Source organism: Leguminivora glycinivorella, chromosome 7 (assembly GCF_023078275.1).
Source record: "Leguminivora glycinivorella isolate SPB_JAAS2020 chromosome 7, LegGlyc_1.1, whole genome shotgun sequence".
In the NCBI taxonomy this organism is placed as follows: domain Eukaryota; kingdom Metazoa; phylum Arthropoda; class Insecta; order Lepidoptera; family Tortricidae; genus Leguminivora; species Leguminivora glycinivorella.
This window is the reverse complement of record NC_062977.1, coordinates 19,764,595-19,785,768: the sequence shown is the minus strand read 5'-3', so window position 1 is coordinate 19,785,768 and position 21,174 is coordinate 19,764,595. Positions and strand designations below refer to the sequence as shown.

Genomic DNA, 21,174 nt, shown 5'->3' with positions numbered 1-21,174 from the left:
ATTAATACGACTATATATAATTGGTATAAAGGTAGGCGTCCACGAGTCCGCATGGCGGATCAATAGCGTGGCAGTTTGATGCGAATCAGTGGACTTGCATAACTATATCTACATTGAATATTGCCTGCAAATCCTGCAATTCGACAGATGCGAGCGATATGCAAAGTACGCAGACCTATATGATGATCAGATATCGTAAATTTCATACCAATTTCTGCACCGTTCGTAGCGTTTAAGGCATGTGTATGTCGTATGTCCGAATCTAACTGGAATAGTTATTAAGGACTGTATCGTTAATTATAGGGACACAACAAACCTCGTCTAAATGTTGACATGTGCATAATTTTGTATTATTATGGTCCGAGAGTATGATCTGAAGGTATTGGTAAGTACTATTTGATATAAGAAGGTCTGATATTTTTTTATTTTAGGGACTTTATGGTACTTTCATTAAGGTCTAGCAAATACATTTCGGACAACCCCTAATCTGGCTTAATTTGAGAATATCTCAAAGACTTTTTGTACGATTTCGACAAACAAAGGTTAATATGCTGCCAAAATATATTTTTTAAGAGTCCTCTTCATGGTTGTTCAATTGGGTACTTGCAGAATAAATGCGGTGAATTTATATAATTTAAAAAAACGCATTTTTGAGCAACGTTCCGGTTTGCCGTAAATTTTTGATACAAGCAGGATGAGAGATATAGATAAAAAAAATTAGGCATAGGCCAATGTCTAATAGACATTCATGGTGTTTGAACACTTGAACAGTGCCTAAACCAGATCGATATAAACAGTGTATGATAGTTAAATTCGACATCAAAGTCGGAGTTAGCGTAAGCACCATGCCACATTCTCTAAATGGCCGCCATACACAGATCATGAACTTAATTTTTTTTAAATAACAGTGGCTAGACTATGTCTAGATATTCTGCTTTGTGGATCATGTGTCGTTGAGGTTCGCACTGTACAATTTTTTTTCGCAATTGTGTCGTCTTGTACGCACTTTGTGAATTTTCTAGTAGCATTTGTCCGAAATCGTAATTGATACACGGGAGGATTAAGTCAATGCTGTCTAAAATTTAACGATACAGTCTTTAAGTATTAATATCAGTATCAGTAATATACAATACACCTAAAATTAATCATCTTGCTAAGAAATGTCCGTATATTACTCCCTTCTACTACGCTGCACTGCACCGAAATTGCTACAAAAAGTAAGAAATCTGATAATGATCGATGTTTACGACTTGATCCCTATTTACTTTAAAATTATATACGTGACCAATGCAGTTGGAATAAGCTCACTAATGTTGTACTTTACTTTTCTTTTAGCTTACCTTTTCCTTTACTCGCTAATGCAGGTGCTAGAGCATACATTGCAAACTCTCGCGAGATAATAAACTGGCTGATGTATGTTTTCTGCAATACGCTCCGCTAAATATTAGGACAACAAGATTACGTTGCTTTGAATTACTTTTAAGTAGCTCAAGGCTCGTGGCTAACCCGGTTGGGCACACGTATCGTGTTTAAGTTTATAGGGTACCCACGTGGGTATATTAATTTGAAACTTTAATCTCGCCTTACGCAAAGTTTACGAATTAAACAAAGACTCTTTGTTACTCAAAATATATTTAGGGGTTCTGTGGCTACGTACCTACTGTAAAGCCGTAAATTGTTAAAATTTGACAGCTGTCTGAGGGATGACAGTTGACAGCTCTATCTTAACATAAATCAGTTCATCTCGTAATGATAAACAACACAACTTTACTTCAATTAATTTAATTCAAATCGCAAACACTGCAATATCGTCGCTACAATAATCCCAATTAAAAATATACCAGCATTACATTTATTGACTTAATTATTATTATGGCAATTAACTTCGACATTCGAATCGTATCGAGTCGGCTTAAAACAGTAAAAATCCCTCATGTCGGCACCCATTTGTTTTAAGTTGTTAAAAGTAAGGCCAAATTACCATAAAGCTTTATCATGGTGCTGAGACCCAAGAGCGCACGTTTTTAGTAAAATGCGTGACAATTATAAATGAGACCGTCTCACGGACAAAGGTGCCTTATGGCGATTGTCGCTTACGCTTTTGTTATTGACGCTGCAATACTAATGCAGTGCTAAGTGACTTAAGCGCCAACGGCCTTATGGTACCTATTCCATGGAACGTCACGCGGCATAGCTACAGCGTGATTCACGCCCGGGACTCGGTTCACACACATCCTGTAGACAAACGGAATCAAACAAGTTTATGTAGGCATGTTTATAGCCCGCTGGATGCGAAGATGTGTTACCTGCGTAATAAAAACGACAAAGTAAGATGCCGCTCCGTAGGTTATCGTAAACAAGCGTATTTACATAAACGGATTTAATATGAACTATTAATTTTATTATTTTGAGCGGAATAGGTAATTGAGAATTATACTATTATGAACAATTTTGATTTAATGAGCAATTGTGCATAATGAAATAAAATAATGACGAATTAGGCTTCGTAACAATAAAGTAAATAATTATTCCATTAATGCACTATGTTTTCAATGTAACGAATTTTCCTTTTAAGCTTCTTTCAAATGGATTAATCGAAAATAGTACTCAGCAGTAAGTTACAAAACTAACAGAGAGTTAACTTTTTGTTTTTGGTTCCAATTTCTGAAAATGCCCACTTAACATGATCAAAGTCCCATCAAAATGTTGTCAACGTTCATAATTTACATAGCTTGGTTTGTTCCGACTACCACAGCTGCCTTTGGTTATATAGGACTGCAAGTAGGATACTGTGGAGGTATCCGTTTATAACTGCCAGTAAAGTGTCAGTTCTAGTCGTTCCTTTATCTTCACAACTTTCTACTTAAGATAAAAATATGAGCATTCATAAAATAAGATATAAAATATACGGCAGGCAGTTAAGCATCGCGTGCCCAGGCGCGGAGCGTCAAACGATTTTATTATTTAATCGACAGCGACGAAGCTATTTATCTAGCCTAGTCAAGATGAGAACACAGCAAAACGTTGTTGGGCTCTCTTATCACTCCCATATTAGTACGACAAAGACACATAAAAAGTTTCGTTGGCCCTCATCTATGGACAATCGATAATGCATAGTGCATTTGTGGAACATGCGAGCCACATGTGAGCAAACTGTTTCGTAATATATGAGTAAATAAATCCTAAAAAGAGTTAATTAAAGAAATTATCAGTAATGATCATTAATAGGTACTGTTATAGGTAGGAAGAAAAAGTACTGAATATAAATTAAAAGGTAGTAAGTATACGTAGTATACGACTAATTCCAAGTTATTGTCAAAAAACCGGCCAAGAGCGTGTCGGGCCACGTTCAGTGTAGGGTTCCGTAGTTTTTCGTATTTTTCTCAAAAACTACTGAACCTATCAAGTTCAAAACAATTTTCCTATAAAGTATTTATAAAGTTCTACTTTTGTGATTTTTTTCATATTTTTTAAACATATGGTTCAAAAGTTAGAGGGGGGGGGACGCACTTTTTTTTCCTTTAGGAGCGATTATTTCCGAAAATATTAATAATATCAAAAAACGATCTTAGTAAACCCTTATTCATTTTTAAATACCTATCCAACAATATATCACACGTTGGGGTTGGTATGAAAAAAAAAATCAGCCCCCACTTTACATGTAGGGGGAGTACCCTAATAAAACATTTTTTTCCATTTTTTATTTATTTTTGCACTTTGTTGGCATGATTGATATACACCGTGTTTCAATTAACACTAAAAACCTGAAAACAGTTTGTTAAGAATCGAGAGTAGAATCGATTGAGCTATATCTTGATGGGGGTAATATTTTTATTTAAATTTGTATTATTAGTTATTTTTTACGTGCCTATTCTATTGTACTTGTAAGACAACATTGTGTATATCGCATTGCTAGAGGTTGTTTACCTTTTTCAGTATTTAGGGGTATTAATACTGGCTGGTTACTTGGACGATTATTTTTTCCGCTACGAGTTTGACGTTGTTTGTCAGTTTAATCTTAATGTTTATCATAAGTCATAACAAATTGAACTCGTACCTAATTACAACCTTGTCATTTTGAATATTGGGTTTAAATTTGCTTACTGCGATTACCTGTCCAATTTGAAGTTTACTGTGTTCTGAGCTTTAAAGTGTTTTACAGTGACATCTTAGCTGTCTATTGGTAAGCCTTATGTCGTTGCAGTAACGTACACAAATAAATAGTTTTACGGTTTATGGTGGAAGTTAGCAATTATTTTATTGAGTGTAGAGCTAAAAGTCTAGTAGAGCTGTACAGAAAATTAAAAATTCAATTAAAAAAAAAGTAACCATCAGATTAAAAGATGAATACTCTAGATGAGTTTAAAAAAATAAAAATCAGTTGGGGTGTCTGAGGTTTTGAGTGTTACCGGAAACACGGTGTATAAAAAACATAAAAATACTAAATACCTTAAAAATAATATGTAAATGGGATCATTTAACTAGTTTACGTTTGTAATCTATATGATTTATGCACGTCATATCGTTAAGACCTCTAACTATTGCAGATAAAAGTGAATCTTCATTCAATTTAATTACGACCAAGTCTCGGCGATTTACTTTAATGAATCACAATCGGGCTATTCAATCAAGATTGATATAAATAGAGGAAAGTTTTAATCACGCTCTACTGGTATCCAAACTTTTACAGTAGAGGCAAAAAGTTTGGTATACAGTTTAGATAGGAGTAATCTACAAAAAAATATGATTATGCTAGCCAATTATTTTCTGGTATCATTTCCGTATTAAAGCATTATTAAAGCTATTTTGTCTCTTCTACGAACATTTAAACATCGGTGGATCTAAAAAATATCTTCCAGTATTCTACGGTCTGCTCTCCGATCCGCTTATTTTGTCGTTTTTTTCGTCGCTCGTTTTAAATGTGTCGTTTTGTTGCATGGCTTTTTTCTCAAAGTTCAAAATACTAAGTGATACTGATCGGGAAAGAATCAACGTGGGTAATTGAACAATAGACAATTATTCTTATCTACACAGATATACAGAAGTGCATCACGTTACATTTCGTGACAAAATGTATGTAATGCACCTTCGTGACTTAGGAATGGCGGACATTTTAAACGTTTCAAATCTAATGTGACATTATACTGTCAACCCAACAAATACCTATCAACATAATATGCAATATGCATGTCATAATTTAAACATAAATCGTAAGTTAGTAAATCGGAAAATCGTGCCGCAAAAATAAGGCCGACAATCGGTCACTTTACAGTGGCGATGGTGCGAGCTTTCAAAAAGGCCTGCGGAATTTACACGGGCTGTAACTTTGTCAATTTACTTATCATAGGGTACAGTATGAAGGATTCTTAATAACCTTAGTATCTTCCCGACCTCGACATCTTTTTTTGCTAGATATGTTTCTTCATCAACTACTAGGTTAATCAGTGAAAAGCTTCTATAATTAGGTTTCTCTTCCAATAAACAACTGGTCTCTATTCTCAGGTAAGGTCGCGAACTTGTCACGACGACGACGCGCGACGAATGAATAGTCCTTACTCCTTCGCGCCACTTCATCGGTAGGTACATGGCCCTTCAAATCGTTATAGGTTTATACCTAACTTCGACTCTTCTTCGTATGTTTCTTCACCATTTACTAAAAAGTTAGCCTTTGTAAAGAAGTGTAATTTTATTATGGTTCTCGTTCAATAAACATCTGGGTTTCCATTCTCGCGTAAAGGTCGCGAACTTGTGAGGGCGACGAAGGACTAGCCGAGGTGGCAGAAGGAAGCGCCCCATCTTAGATCAACAACCCCCAATCTTAATCAAGATATTGTCGGTGCTAGCGAAATTTTTTAATTAGATCATGTTATGAATTTGCAACGAAAATATTAGGTAAATTAAGAAGATCGTGAGCGGACTGCGCAAGTGCGCGCTCTAACTTTGGACTATATTTCACAACTTAAGTTTGTTTTTCAAAACATCAAATGTTAAAATTAATATACCTATGTAACTATGTGTAATGTAATGCTATTTGGAAATCCTCAATACATGCTTACAGAAAAAAAAAACATGCATATTTTAATATATTTAACCTAGCTTACATTCCAAACGAATTACTCCAATCAGTAAACACCCATCTGATCTGATCTCCATACAGCGTATTAGATGCCTAATATTTAGCTTATTATCTCATAGTAAAAAAAAGCATGAAAATACAAATTTCATGGACTTGTGTAGACAAACATGACGCCGGAAAATCAGCACATTTAATGGTGGTTCTCATATTAAAAAGTTATTAGTGAAACAAGTCGTTTTTAGTCGTAAATGTTATCAAGTAATGAAGTCTCGAACTGGAATGGTCGATGCGTCATCGTCATCGTTATGGGATAATTTATTCTAATGCGCCTTATTCCGCGAAACTAGGGCTAATGTTCGGCTGCGGTCGTGAACATTGCAGTAGGGTTGCCAAAAATAGATTATCGAGAAAAGTATGATACGGCCGTGCCGCCCTTTTGCTCGACTTGGCGGTCAGATACGATACAGTACCCATACAGATTGATGAAATGATGATGACTTAAATGCTACGAACAAAACATTTATCATTTATCAGAGTGGGACGTCCTGAAATATAATGTATGTAAATGAAAAAAAATATTTACTTAGTCACAAAATTCTCAAAATGCAGCACCGTCGTAAACTTCATCTGGCTTGTTTGCTTTTCGGAGTTCTTAAGTATAAAACACCTACATATCTTTTTGCTAAGTTATCTTGCATCAAGCTCCGCGACCGCCGCAATTGTGGAAGTCATTTGCTGACGCCACGCCATGCTTCGGCAGCCTTCCGGGGCAGCTACCGGTATAACGCTTCAAAGTGTTGGAATAATGTCCCACCACCTATGAGGAACCTGCAAAGTATTTATAGTTTCAGAACAAAGCTCAAACAATACATGCTTAGCCACCAATTCAACCAGGAAACCTGCTTACATGATACAAGTTGCCTGTAGTCTCTGTTTTTACTTACCACATAGTTTATGTTCCGTCTGTATTGCCATGGCACACTACATTCTGAAATATTCTCAGCCTTTTATTGTTATTAATTAATAATTTAAGTTTGCATTGCCAATTTTTGTTTGTCCTTGTACTCGTGCTTTTTGTTATGTCATTTTAGTTCCCGTAATGGCCGGATGGCGCTAGATGTAGTCAAAATTATTTTAATGTACGGCTATGACGAGTCCGACCCGATAATATTGTGTAATAATGTAATGTCTGTTATAAATCTTTGTTGTCTTTTGCATACTTTCTTTTTTGATATTTTTTATTTTTTTTTAGTGTTGTATTCATAAATTGTTACCTGTCGTGATTGTTTTCACCAAATGGCCTCATCGGAAGACCAGCGCTGGAAGTCGCCAGCAACATGCTGAGATGAGACCATTTCGTGGCACTTTTGTTTGTTAGCCTTTGTGTGTATGGTTACTTGTTTGTGTGTCGTTAATTTTTGTGTATATTATATTGTTATCGCCGTTGTTAAGTGCTTACGAATAAAAAAATATTCTATTCTATTCTATTCTATTCTACTATAATACGTCAACTACGGTATGTTACACATATATTCGGTAAGTTACCTAGAAATAAAAAGTAAAAGTAACAGTTTCAGGTGCGGCTATTAGGACAAGAGATCTATATGTCTTCGGCCGGCCACCCCTTTTGTCCCGGCTTCTGTAGTAATGTTGTATTGTTTTATTATATTGTAATGTAATTCATGTCCAAAGAGTAAAGCCTACTGTTTAATTTATAATTAAATATGTACGTTAAAAATATTGGTTGAAGTAGCCGCTTTGGCATGTGCACTATATGCGTGGTAACCCTGGAGCCACTATCGCATGAACCGGCGGGTTCATGGCAACTCTACCTGATGCCGTTTCCGGCGGGAATTCCGACTGCGAATTTTAGGACCAACTGCCTTAATTCTTGCAGGACAATTTAAAAAACGAAGATAGTCACTAGGTCTGCATGGTTTTGTTTTGATGGTCAAATAATACCTATTTTAGGTCGATGAACTTTGGTAAGTGGGATTATTATGTACCTACTAGGTAGTCATGGGTTCACGATCGCATGAACCGGGCGAGGTCATGGCAGTTCTACCTGATATCGTTTCCGGCGGGCATTCCGACCCCGGGGACGAGGACCGACAAGGCACGGAGATTTTTAGATCTAAAGGCCTTAATGATTCTTGTAACGGTCTTTTAAAAATGGAAGACACTCAGAAGGTTCGTTTGATATTACTTAGTCATTGTTATTTTCTTCTTCTAAATTATGTTCTTCGTTTAAATTGATAGTATGATTATGAACATGTAATGTTTTTGCATTCAATATAACGTTTATTCCATAGAATCTCGGGATGAACCAATTAATTGTGAATAATGTTAAAGCAATGAAATTATGGCAGTTATCTAATCCTTTCATACTCGTATATGGCGAAGTATTCAAAAGTTTCACAAGGAGCGTGCGCATATAATTTTAAACAACATTAGCTAGCTGCATCTGCCGACGTTACTGGCTATCCCAAAGGCGACGTTACTCTGATGTTGTTTCCGAAGCTAGATTCGACTCCAGGGACCGAATTTTCATTCCTTAGTCCTCCGAACAAACACGCTCTTTGTTTTAATTAAGAACCAAATATCCGGCGAACGTGTGGTCTGTATTTTGTTTGGAAACTATTTAGAACGATTCAACGGTCCCGATGTAGGGAACTTGGCTTTGTTACATTCCATCTGAAATGCTCAGTAAAAACACTTTAGAAAACCTAAGAAGTAAAACTATATAACAATTTTTGTGAAGGGTGTCTTCTCGAATTACTGATCTGTTTATAACTATGAGGAGGAGCAATACTCGTACTGAATTAAACCCACGCTAACTATCAAAACGTTCGATCGAATATCTTGCAGGTACTCTAAAAAAAAATGGCTTTGATACAAACGACTTCCGTATTAAACGCATTCCAAATTTCATACATGGATCATACCTAGTTTAACTCGGGTGGTGAAAAATTTGCGTGATGTAGCGCGATTAGATGGGTTGATAGCTCCATACCCATAGTTTATTTTTAATTCGCTCTGGGATCATGGGCGTTCATTAAGCCGAAGCTAATGAACTCCCGTAAAAATCTAAACGTTCCAAGCATTATATCTTTACAGGCATCGGCGTTTACTGTTGGAAGGGCCGTTAAAATCTGACGCGAGACCGTGAGAAACAATTTACGAGCCAGCATGAAAGGACCTTGTGTATGTACATGTACACCATAGTCTTTGAAGGAATGATAGGAAGCTTTATGGATGGTGCACTATACTCGAGGCATGGATAATAAACAGTTAACTTAAGTCGGTCAATATTAGTCATCGTGTTGGACTAAGTTATTTTCGGCTGCAAGCTCCCAAGCGAGTCCGCTTTGTTTGTGGTGGGTGGCAAAGTGAGTTCAGAACAAAGAAATTTTCATCAGATACTCGGTAAAAGAAAAATTAAAAGTGAAGCTTTTTCTAGAAGAATAAAGCGAGTCAGCGAAGCGTGGCCCGTGGGACACGATGCCAGCGATATCGATTCCCAATAGCAGCGAAGGGGAATGGTCATCGGCATTATAAGTAGGTACCTATTATGTGTAAATCTCTTGAGGAAACCCGGGTGTAGAGCTGAATGAAGCTTGATAATGTTTCGGCAAAATAATATTGGATTTTCTTACTTGGAAATACTGCTAAATCCGATACAACGAGAGCTCAGGTCAAAGTAAGTAAAAGCAACAATGACCCAAGAGGGGATGGTAAACATCAAGGCAAGTAAAGCGATAAAGGTATCCCGTGTTTAGGAGTTTTACGCTAATATTTCAAGTAAGCTCAACAACGCAGGGTGGGTACAATAGCACTTCAATATTTCGGCCGGGTATCCTTTGTGTTAGGGCGATACGCGATCGGAATGCGTCTTTGTCAAAGACCCGTCCCGTCGTACGGAGCGGTGCCGAAATTCGTGTTCGCCGGAGACCGTCCGTTTTGTCTACGTATAATTTTAGCCGCGTACCTGCATCAAACCAGTTTGGAGGCTGCGGGCCGTTCGTAGAAGCTCTTGGTAGTCATCCTTTTATCTCGGTATGTCCGTCTTTGATGACGCTATCTCTGATTATTAAAAATAAAACTGATCACATGTAAAGTAGCACTAAAAAATTTCCCCTTATCTCTTTCAATTAGAGCGAAATATTTTATATCTGCATATTTTGTCGGAACATTATCGTTTATTTAAGTTTATTTATTTTATTGTAATGGCAGCTGCCGCGCTGCATATCAGATTGAGAAATGTCCAAATCGCGCCGCCATGGCCACTTCGCCAGAGCCAGCTTACTCGTATCATTTGATTGACGCCTAATCTCAGCGAATTAATACACGGATTTGTTCGCACCTCCGCCCTAGCGATCCGATATCGAGATCGCTTGATGAGTAAGCGAGTTTCAACGTCGTTCATCGCACGCAACGCGTGTTATTATTATGAACAAATTGTAGTTATTGAATAAGTCCGCGCCATGATGGAACGCAAGGCGCAGACGGCAAGCTGTTACCGCGTTTTGATCGAGAGTAATGGATGCTGCGTTACATAGAAACTGTGGGAAAAACGTTAAGTGGAACCTCCCCGCATACTTGAAGCGCGGAAATAAATTTGGTGAAGTGCGTGACTACTTATGAAAAATATAGGTTTGGAACAATTGGAACTTCATAGGGTCGTTATAATGAGAGGGTAAGTGCACAGTCACGATCGGAACAGAAGGCACCCCTTGCGTTGGCTGGATGATTAAATGAAAACAATTCGTTGGTAGGTGGGTCTTCGCAGTTGGCCTGGGGCCGGCATCGATCGCGCGGTGAACGCACCCCAAACTCCGCGCCAGGCGACCGCCGCGCGAGGCACCCGAGCCCCTCTCCAAATCTAATGATAAAGTATCTGCCTCAGCAATAACGCTTCATTTCACTGCCTACAGACTAACTTGCTTTTTTTCATGTTGTATTTAAATTGCTTATGCTTATTACTTTAATTAATTCATTCATTGTATTAGCGTTAAGTCGCCAAGGGCAGGGTTTTATGTTATGAATGGGCAGTCGATGGGTTGTAAATCAAGATCACTATCAATAATTTATAATTCGATTATACATTTCTAATGTAGTATGTTGAATACAGAGGACATTTGCGCTGCAGCACCATTAGGGCCCTTTGACAGTAAATGAATGATTACAGATTTTGAAATACCTTTCTTTATTTAGGTGTCGAGCCGCAACCAATTCTCATTCTATTCAGAGCGTTTGTAGTCATAAAGGAGAAGTTTTCATGTCATTTGGAGCGAGCAGGTATGCGTGTAAAGTTAATGGTCGAGCGACAGCCGAGTCCTGTCCCCGTGGAACTAATGACCACTCGAAATGAGAAAATTACGCCACGCCACCGACCGAATGGATGATGGGCCAAGTCACGAAGTTGTTGCGGCGAAAAGATAAAACTAAAAACTAGCTGCGTCACATGTTGACTGCGGCTTACCGTCTAACCCAATGGATTAGATACGACTTAGGTTTCGTTAGTATTTCAACATTTTCAATTAAATGAGCTTATGACATCGAATGACATTGTTTAACATTGAGCTGGTCTTGTAGCTTAATTACAACTTAAGCGTATCTCTTCTGAATCACTGTAATGTGACTTTAGACTAACCTTTGAAAAATCCGATAATATCTATCCTAACTAAGGTTACACGACCTATAACAGAAATCATTATTCAGCCGATGATACACGATACGAGTATCAATCATAGGTTGGATGCGTCGCGTTATCGCAGTGCAGCGGGTAAGCGTTGTTCCCGGGATCCGGGCTCCGGTACAAAAAGCGTCCGGGTAGGGCTCCCAGCTGCGCTGCGGGTGCGGTGACCTCCGCCGCCGCCGCATCTGCCGCTCCGCCAGGCGACTATGGCACTTAACGGCTATTTATTTATACTGTGAATTCAGTAGGAAACTGAAAATTTGCTGAATCAGCATGGAAAAACATTAAGAAACGTTGTCATAAACAAGTATTGTTTCCACGCTAAAGTAGTCGCATTGCGAGCGTCGATCAAAATTTGTAGAAGCCGAATCAAGACAAGTTATTTTGACCACTTTATTGAGCTATAGATATGAATGATCAATGAGTCCTCCGATTTTTTATTACTCCAAATAAGCAGAGTAGCAATAACGGAATTAGCATAAGCAAATAGGAAAACACGATCGCAAATCCGGTCATAAACAAACAAAGTAAATTTATGAAGACATGGATACAGAAAAATCAACAGAACATTTTTATTCCATAAATTGTGGAGTGAACGAAAACTTCAGTTTTTGTTTTGGCGCTCCGACATTGATGCACGTTGGTCGGCTGAAAGTAAAAACGGGTTCCTGCTAATCCTGTGAATGAAAATAGAAGGTAGGTGTAACAAATATTGGGAAAGTGAAGGTGTAGTGTCGGCGCCGACTGCTGCGCGGTATTTTGTCAAACGGGCTGCTTATTTTCCATTTTTAGCGGCTGAATAATAAACAATATCGCGCGGCGCGGCCGCTAGTGGACGCTTTTAGGGATTCATGCCCATCGGGGGATACGGTGAATACTAAAATCTACTCTCAGTGTTGGCTACGCAGAAATTAAATGCTAGTTCGTATACTGGAAAATGGAAATACTAGACAATTTCAGCTCCCAAATGTTTGTTAACTACGAGACGAAGGGACATTAAATCGTCGGTAAATGTGGATCAAAGCTTCATGCATAAATTAAATATAAATAGTTAAGTTTTGAAGAAAGGATTAAAAGTTTTGAATGGTACCTAAACCATTTACGCTTAAACTTTTTCTAAGATAGCCTTCCATTAGGACTACCACTTTGTATTGTAAGACGATATGGTAAGTATTAAAAATTAACATTAAAATTGTTTGTAACAGAACAAATATGTATGTTGTTTATATGTATATGCATACAACAGAAACTACAACGAAAAGCTGTTTAATGCAAATCGTTACCCTGCAGCTGCACATAATAACAACTCGGTAAGCAAAACGGATTGTTTGTTATCAACATATTTGGAAAATGGACTTACTTTGCAAAACGTCCCAACAATGTTATTAATTATCATTGTTCCTATTTACTTTGTCCTTTGGGCTGAGTAAGCAGCGAGTTTTTGAATTAGTCACAAAGTTTTAAACAAAAATTGGCCATGCCCAAATGAACCTATATTGAAGTTGTAAGTAGGTATTTATAAGAATGATAAGGTAATAGAAATGAGTAAGTAGATTATTTTTGACTATTTGTTTGTCATTTTGATTTTCTTTTTGTGAAATTAATTCGTTAGACGACTCAATTGAAACGCTTTAGTTTTATTCGCTCTCATTTTAGTCACATCCCAGTTTTTTTATTTGACACTGATCTTAAAAATCAGCAAATTGGTTATCACCAACTTCGGCAGGTTTTAAAGAGATAAATACTTAGGTGCCCAGTTTTAATACCCTAGTATAAAATCAAAAGCTAATTTTACGCTTGCAAGAATTAATTCGCGGAATGTGAAGATGATCTAGGTAGCGTCTGCGATCAATCACGGACGCTGCGGCCGCGGTCGGGTCACTCTATTATTAATGACCGCTGCTCACGCCTACATATACATATTGTACATATTCTGATGACCTGCTTATTCGGAGGTCTACGTTATCTTTGCTGTAGTTACTGAAGTTAAGAATGGTTTTACACTTGCAAGGATTTACTGGCATATACCCCAGGATATGGAGATGATCTAGACAGCGTCTGCGATCAATCGACGCCAGACGCTGCGACTGCGGTCGTGGACCGGGTCACTCTATTATTAATGACCGCCGCTTCTCACGCCGCCACACATTATACAGATTCTGACCATTTCATTGAGAGTTCTAGGTTCTCTTCTTCAGGTATGTAGTTATTGAAGTTATTACTGTAGGATTATTGCAATGATTAAGTCGCTCTGGCTTTGGGAATGTAGTGGCCGCGGCCGTGGACTGGGTCATCTATTATTAATGATTAGTTTCTCATACCTGACATTACAAAGATTCTAATAACCTCATTGAAATTGTTACGAGTACAGCACCCTACGTCACTAACCTGCCGGTGACTACATTCATATAGCATGTTGCATTGAGTACTAGGTACAGTCAACCAATTGGAACCCTAGGCCACTATATAACTATATCGTAGTGACGTTATAAATCAGATTGTAAGTAATCTTTTACTGCTTGTGATTTTGACGTGGTTGTGGCCTGGTACCTACTTATTATTTATACACATTGTGACTTCAAACCAAACACACATTTTGTTTAAATAGACCATCGAGTTAGATCGTCATGTAGGTGGCAGACCCGTACAGACTTCAAATTATCTCGCCCACACTATTCCGAAGAGTTGTTCACAAAACATTTAAAAGTCCTTCACAGAACATCTGTATAAAATCGGTTTACTGCGTGCAACCACACTAATTCCGTGACGGGCCGGCGCAGGATCCTTTATTAGCGAGTATAAAAAGAGAACAATACTCCACGGTTATTATAATTTTTACTTTTTAGTATTCCGTAGAAAACTACGCTAATGGAGTCGGTGTAGCCAGTTTAATAGCATACACAGTACAAAGATAAAAAATGTATGAGACTTGCACGTTCACTACCGCGTTTGTACTGTAATATACACAGATAAATGGGTAGCAAGGCGGGCAAGCACTTGACCGCTTTCCGTTATCGATAAAAGTTGAGTTAAGCGTTTGAGCGTTTTGAGAGCGTAGGCGGAGCGTTAGCGGAGCGTCAGCGGAGCGCAATGATAGCGGTGCGCCGGACGAACGCTGGCGTTGCGCCCAGCGGACGCCGGCGGGAACTAACGAGCGCGGATTGCGAGCGGTATGCGCGCGGATTGCGAGCGGAACGCCAGCGTTCGTCCGGCGCACCGCTATCATTGCGCTCCGCTAACGCTACGCTATCAAAACGCTTTATGTGTGGCGGAGGCTTTAATATAGAAACCTTACCATGTTCGTTTATTGACATGTTTGGCCCCTTTTCAACAAACTTAGAAAAGGACTCTTATCTTTCTCATAGATAAGGTTTTTTGTCAAGGGAAAGAAGTCATGAGTCACGACACTCCAGTAATGTATTACTATGTCAAAGTGACTCGGTAGGTTCGTAAAAGCAAAGCAATACAAATATTATACGTTCATAACCCAAGTCGTTAGCAGGAAATGAGTTTGACGGAGCAATGTGAGATAATAACTGAGTTCGAAATTGGCATACAATTCAGCATAAAGGCATATAGGCAGCATAAGCTATGTTCCAACATTAACTAAAGCTGGCAAGTGCGGCTCAAGGCTTGTATAAGCATTGTAATCAGCAACCTGTTAATAAACTCAACGAATGAAACATTAAACTGCGCCCTTTGGCAGCGAAACGTCACGGTCGTCGACAAATAGCAGCGTTTCTTGGTCTGAATTTTCCGAGTGCGCATCAAGTATTCATTACAACTTGCGGAACCTGATTGCGCTGTTGGGAGCGGGCGAGGCCATCCGAGACCAGCGTTTGTATGGCCATTGTGCGGGCAGCGTCGCCGTGTCGAAACTTTACACCCTCGTAATCAGACACCGGGCTAGACCAGGAACCGAAGCCGGTTCTTGGGGTGTAGAATGCCTAGCCCGTCCGACGGGCCCTTTGGCGTAATTACAGAGCGGACGGAGGTGGTAACAATTAATTAAACACCTGCTTCGTCTGCCATTATCGTTTAAATATAATTACTGTCTACAAATTGTATATTACGGTCTTCATTAAATAACTTACCATTGCCGCTTATGTTTCTAATTTACAAGACTTCTGACGACTTACCTGAAAACAAAAAAAAGTTCGTTTCATAAAAATATTTTAAAAAGTGCAATTATGATTTTTACAAGAATTAATTATACAAAATACAAAATACAAAATCATTTATTCAGCAAATAGGCCACGGGGGCACTTTTACATGTCAACATTACAGAGTATTCATTAAAGTTAAACAAATGAAATTAATAGACATATTAACTAAAAATATTAATCATAAGCAAAGTAGCTATACACTGATATAGAATTAGAGATGTATAAAGTCTCTAAATGTCATATTATTACTAACTATAATCAATACATAAAGAAAGTGCAAACAGATACAAAGATAAAAGAAATCTATAATACTTCAATAGTTGTAAAAGACTGAATATTACAAGTAAAAATATTATACTTAATCAAATAATCCATGGAGATGTATAGCGTCTCCAAGAATCAAATTTTATAAAATTAAAGTATTTAAAAGTAAAAACCTTTGTCAAATAATACAAAAAAAAATAAAAAATACAGAAAATGAACAGCTAAATTACACATTTCAAGAGATGTACAAGTCTCTAGTTGTCAATCATTAAAGAACAAATCAAGTTTACAAATAAGGGCCAATCAAGGTTACAAATTAAGTTTAAAAATATAATCAAAATCTCAGAGATGTATAAGGTCTCTAAGTGTCCAAAAAACTAACATTAACTTAATCAAACGACAACAAGGTCATTAAAGTAAGGAGTCTATTTTAAAATAAAATATAATCAAAATCTCAGAGATGTATAAAGTCTCTAAGTGTCCAAAAGCTAAAATTAACTAAATTAAACGACAACGTGATGGTCTCTAGTGTCATCCTTAAGACATTACTTACTTAAGTTTAATTCTTACAAGAACCGAATGTAGTGTCTCGCAATCCGCTCAAAAATAAAGTTAAATAATCTAACAAAACATGTGGCCCAGGTAAGCTTGAACAGACCAGTCTCCACAAACAGCACCCGTTCACGAGTATGACGCGTATCTCAGCCATCGCCTCCCTCAACCTCCATTCGGGAAGGTGGCGACCCGATCAACACGCCACCGTAAGCAAAGACTTTTAAGCGAGCATGACATGTTCAAGCTAACAGCAAATTGACAAAAGAAAAATCGACACAGTGAAACACGACATTAAGCTTGTAGGTGACATTAAAGAGGGCAACAATGCCTAGTATAGCTATACATAACTAATTACATGCTCAACGTGACTTAGAGATGTAAAGGTCTCTAAGGGTCAGTGTACTATCATACTTTAAATAAATTTTATATAACTACGCTATATAATGAAAACAAAAATCTTAGAGGTGTATAAGGTCTCTAAGCGTCCTACTAACATAACTAATGATACAATACAATCACATGAGAAAAATTACGCTGTGTCATTTTTACTGGATACTAGTACGGTTGTATTACAAACTTCTGCTACCATAATCAAGCTACTGGCTTAAAGGCATTTCTATATAATATAAAGCTACAACCCGACTGACATTTTTCAAAAAATAGGCAGAAGGGGGATTTGAAGGTGGCATTGTTTGGTGTGGTCGTATAGAGTTTGGTCCTGCGACCCCGGATAGATCAGACCGTCGGTCTACCGGTTCCGGGTAAAAAAATGTTGGACGGCCTGGCCAAACGGCTGGAGTTAGCCGGGGAGTGTTCGACCAAATGTCATAGAGGACCCTGGGCAGTTTTTGACGCCGCCATTTTTTTTCAAAATGGCCGACTTTTTTTTTTGACGATTTTTCAAGTTTGTCGTAGAGAGCTCAAATTTTGGTCATAGAATCTCCAAGTGGCCTCGATTCGAATGAAATAAAAAAAAATTGAAAAGTGCTACAAATGTGGGAAAACTGGCCACTTTTATTTTGTATGGCAACTTTTAAACCGTAAGAGATAGCCGGGGGGTGCTCGACCAAATGTCATACAGGTATCCGAGTAGAAAAAAGTTGCATTAAAAAAAAATCAAAATGGCCGACTTTTTTTTTTGAAAATTTTCAAAATGGTCCTAGCGCGCTGAGATTTGGCACACGGGTGGACGGTCGCGCTAAGATTAGTATTCAAAAAGAAAATTTTGAAAAATTCAAAATGGCGGCCTTTGAGGGCCAATTGAAATTTGAATGGAGGTTTTTCTTTTAATTACCATAGCTCCGTAACGGTACAAAGAAGTGAAAAGTGCTCAAACAAATGTTATACAGTCACCCGAGGATCATCGAATGGCATTAAAAAAAAATCAAAATGGCCGACTTTTTTTTTTGAAAAATTTCAAAATGGTCCGAGCGCGCTGAAATTTTGCACACGGGTAGACAGCCACCCCAAGATTAGTATACAAAAAGAAAATTTTGAAAAATTCAAAATGGCGCCCTTTGAAGGCCAATTGAAATTTGTATGGAGGTCCTTTTTTTTAATCCCCATAGCTCCGTAACGGTAGGGAAAAGGTTGATAGTGCTTGAACTAATGTTGTACAGTTATCTGAGGTCCATCGAATGGCATTTACAAAATTTCAAAATGGCCGACTTTGAAATTTTTTATTTTTATTTTCGGTCCGAGCGCGTTCAAATTTGGCACGTGGTAAGAACGATGGCCAAAAATAGAAATGAGAAAAAAAAAATTTGGAAAAGTCAAAAACGGTGGCGAGAGGGGACAAAGTCAAATTTCCCTACCAGTTTGTATGGAGGTTTTTTTTTAAATCCCCATAGCTCCGTAACGGTAGGAAAAAGGTTAATAGTGCTTAAACTAATGTTGTACAGTTATCTGAGGTCCATCGAATGGCATTTACAAAATTTCAAAATGGCCGACTTTGAAAATTTTTTTTTTTTTTTTTTCGGTCCGAGCGCGTTCAAATTTGGCACGTGGTAAGAGCGGGGGCCAAAAATAGAAATGAGAAAAAAAAATTTTTGGAAAAGTCAAAAACGGCGGCGAGAGGGGACAAAGTCAAATTTCCCTACCAGTTTGTATGGAGGTTTTTTTTTTAATCCCCATAGCTCCGTAACGGTAGGAAAAAGTTTAAAAGTGCTTGAACTAATGTTGTACAGTTATTTGTGGTCCATCGAATGGCATTTACAAAATTTCAAAATGGCCGACTTTGAAAAATTTTTTTTTTTTCGGTCCGAGCGCGTTCAAATTTGGCAAGTGGTAAGAACGGGGGCCAAAAACAGAAATGAGAAAAAAAATTTTGGAAAAGTCAAAAACGGCGGCGAGAGGGGACAAAGTCAAATTTCCCTACCAGCCTGAAGGAGTGTTCCACAGCCCGAACGTCATTGCTCCGGTCCGAAGTCCGAGCTGCGTACAGACAGTGCTCCCAAGCAAAAAAATATAAGTAAAAGTATCTAAAAAGCGACGCGGAGGTTCGAAACCCAGCGAAGGCCGAAGGCCGAGCTCCGCGTAGGGCCGAAGGCCCGGAGCGTCCCTGAGAGGGGCGCCAACTTCGCTACAACCCCCACAGTAACTACGCGGAGGGCCGAAGGCCCGGAGCATGTCTGAGAGGCTCCCAAGCACGCGAAGGCCGCAGGCCGAGCTGCGGGCAGAGAATCCTCCCAAGCAGAACAATAATTAAAGTGTCTAAAAAGCGACGCGGCGGGCCGGAGGCCCGACGCGGAGCTTCGAAACCAAGCGAAGGCCGAAGGCCGAGCTCCGCGTAGGGCCGAAGGCCCGGAGCGTCCCTGATCGGCTCGCCGGCGGTCCGGGAAGTTGGAGCTTAAACACGACCCAATAGTAAAAGTGTCTTAGAGAAGCGAAACGACGGGCCGGAGGCCGCAGGCCGCAGGCCCGTCGTGAGCTTCTCAAGACACTTTTAATATTGGGTCGTGTTTAAGCTCCAACTTCCCTACAACCCCCACAGAAACTACGCGGAGGGCCGAAGGCCCGGAGCGTGTCTGAGAGGCTCCCAAGCACGCGAAGGCCGCAGGCCGAGCTGTGGGCAGAGAATGCTCCCAAGCAGAACAATAAGTGAAGTGTCTAAAAAGCGACGCGGCGGGCCGGAGGCCCGACGCGGAGCTACGAAACCAAGCGAAGGCCGAAGGCCGAGCTCCGCGTAGGGCCGAAGGCCCGGAGCGTCCCTGACCGGCTCGCCGGCGGTCCGGGAAGTTGGAGCTTAAACACGACCCAATAGTAAAAGTGTCTTAGAGAAGCGAAACGACGGGCCGGAGGCCGCAGGCCGCAGGCCCGTCGTGAGCTTCTCAAGACACTTTAACTATTGGATCGTGTTTTAAGCTCCAACTTCCCTACAACCCCCACAGTAACTACGCGGAGGGCCGAAGGCCCGGAGCGTGTCTGACAGGCTCCCAAGCACGCGAAGGCCGCAGGCCGAGCTGCGGGCAGAGAGTGCTTCCAAGCACATAAAGGCTAAAGCAAAAAAGGAAACAAGTAAAGCAAAAAAACAAACAAGCTAAGCAAAGAAACAAAAAAAGCAAAAAAGCAAAGCAAAAAAACAAACAAGCAAAGCAAAAAAAACAAAAAAGCAACAAGAAAGACCGCGGGGCCCTCGGGCCCCGCGCACCTTTAAAAAACTAGTTTATCATTTATAAAATCATTTACCGTATAGTAAGCTTTACCTAGCAAACAGCGCTTAACATGTGACTTAAATTTGCCGAGTGGCAAGTTCACTACATCAATGGGGATTTTGTTATAAAAACGTGTACAGTTCCCAACGAAAGACGTACTAACCTTACGGAGACGGTGGAAGGGCACGGCAAGTTTATGTTTGTTTCTAGTGTTATAGTTATGGATATCACTGTTAAGCTTGTATTCATGGATGTTTTTCCTAGCATACATAATATTCTCAAGTATGTACTGAGAGGCAACGGTAAGAATGTTCACCTCTTTGAATTTCTCTCTTAGGGAAGCTCGAGCGCCCAGTCCATATATGGAACGTACAGCTCGCTTTTGCAGCACAAATATCGTCTGAATATCTGCGGCTTTACCCCATAACAGAATTCCATACGACATAACACTATGGAAGTAACCAAAGTATACCAGCCTAGCCGTCTCTACGTTTGTTAGCTGTCTGATTCTTCTTACTGCGTAGGCAGCTGAACTAAGTTTGTTAGCTAAAGTAGCAATATGTGCGTGCCATTGCAGTTTTGAGTCTAAAGTGACTCCCAGGAAAACAGTTTGGTCTTCAAACTCCAGCGTATCACCTTTTATTTGGATTTTGCTGTTATTTATCTGCTTGACGTTAGGTAACGCAAACTTGATGCATTTGGTTTTCTTGGCGTTCAAAAGTAGATTGTTTGCCGTAAACCAGTTAACTATAGTTGATAGGG

General features: G+C 39.2%; 1 protein-coding gene and 1 long non-coding RNA gene across 2 annotated transcripts in view; both read right to left on the bottom strand.

Annotated features, from left to right (window-relative positions):
• LOC125228404 (serine/threonine-protein kinase NLK2) overlaps positions 1-21,174 on the bottom strand; it is a 173,452-nt gene that overhangs the window by 116,327 nt on the left and 35,951 nt on the right.
• LOC125228405 lies at positions 6,760-7,326 on the bottom strand. The gene is made up of 2 exons (XR_007177281.1): positions 7,021-7,326; positions 6,760-6,904 (listed from the first exon to the last, which is right to left on the bottom strand). It is a non-coding gene; the product is annotated as an uncharacterized LOC125228405 (long non-coding RNA).